We start from the raw sequence: 1,320 nt of genomic DNA, 5'->3' as shown, positions 1-1,320 counted from the left end.
GGTGCTGGGGGATTGAACCGCAGTCCCTATGCTTTGCTAAATTTGTTCTAAATAGGTGCTTTAGACCACTGAGCCATCTCACCAGACCTGTTTCTTTTTAAGACAGGGCCTCGCTCCACAGTTCAGACTGGCCTTTGAACTCAAGATGATCCTCCTGCGTCAGCCTCCTGAAAGCTAGGATGATAGCACGTTTGGCATGGTGATTGGCTCTTAGGAGCCGGCATCAGCACACTGCTGCCTCCTGCCCAGCTGACAGAGGGGTCTCTGGTGGCCCCCTTGTTTTCTACACTCCTCAGGGGCATGGTGGGGCCTGGAAGGCTGCAGCTTACTCTCCAGAGCTCAGGCACTAGCTGCAGGCTCTTCCTTCTCTACCACTTCTGATCTCAGAGCCTCACCCTCTAGCTCCTGCCCTTGGACTGCTCTCTGCCAGGTGGCACTGGCCAAGGCTCTAGGGAATTGGCTCCTGTAGGCAACTGCGGGTGGCTATCCCCTCAGACACAGCTCCCCGTCCCCTCTACCTCTTGGAGACTGCTGCCCTGCCTCTCACGCCCCAGATCTGTCCTGGGCTGGCATTTCTCAAGACCCTGCTCTAGGGGCTCTCCCTGCACATCCAGGCTCTGATCCTGCACATAATGACCAGCTGGATCTTTCCAGGCAGGCCTGGCTCTTCCTAACACTGCAAGATTCTCCTGGAAATCTGTCCATCTGTCCTTCCTCAGGGGCCGGTGCTCTGACCTGGATTGTGGCCATCTGTGCAGACTTGGGCCTTGGCCCTGTGACATGGGTGGAGACTTGAAGACTTGAACAGCCTTGGTCCTGGTCTTCATGTGGTGGGGACCTGGGGGAACTTCTGAGCAAACCCAAGCTGCTGCAGGACAAGGCCTCCCTGGAGAGCAGAGCCCAGGCAATAGCCACCAGTACATTGAGTCACCTGCCCCCCCCCGCTGCCACCCAGTCACCAGGCTGTGCTCTGGGGGGCACGGGAGCACCCAGGAAGTGCCCCATGTTCCAGTGCAGGGCTTAAGAGGTGCTTGAGGGGGCCAGAGAGATGGCTCAGTGGAATAAGTGCTTCCTGGCAAGCACAAAGGCCTGAGTTAAATCCCAGGTTCCACCAAAAAAAAAAAAAGAGGTGCATGAATTCAAGAGGACACCCCAAGACTCAGTAATCAAGGTAAATAATGGTTTAATACAGTATTTAAAAAAATAAAATCAGCAAACTGGCCCATGTACCAGCTGCCTATTTTTATCTATTTATTTATTTATTTATTTATTTATTTATTTATTTATTCATTGGCAGAACCAGGGATTGAACTTGGGACC

Source organism: Octodon degus, unplaced genomic scaffold (genome assembly GCF_000260255.1).
Source record: "Octodon degus isolate 3935 unplaced genomic scaffold, OctDeg1.0 scaffold00089, whole genome shotgun sequence".
NCBI classification, from domain to species: Eukaryota; Metazoa; Chordata; class Mammalia; order Rodentia; family Octodontidae; genus Octodon; species Octodon degus.
This window is presented reverse-complemented; position numbering follows the sequence as displayed.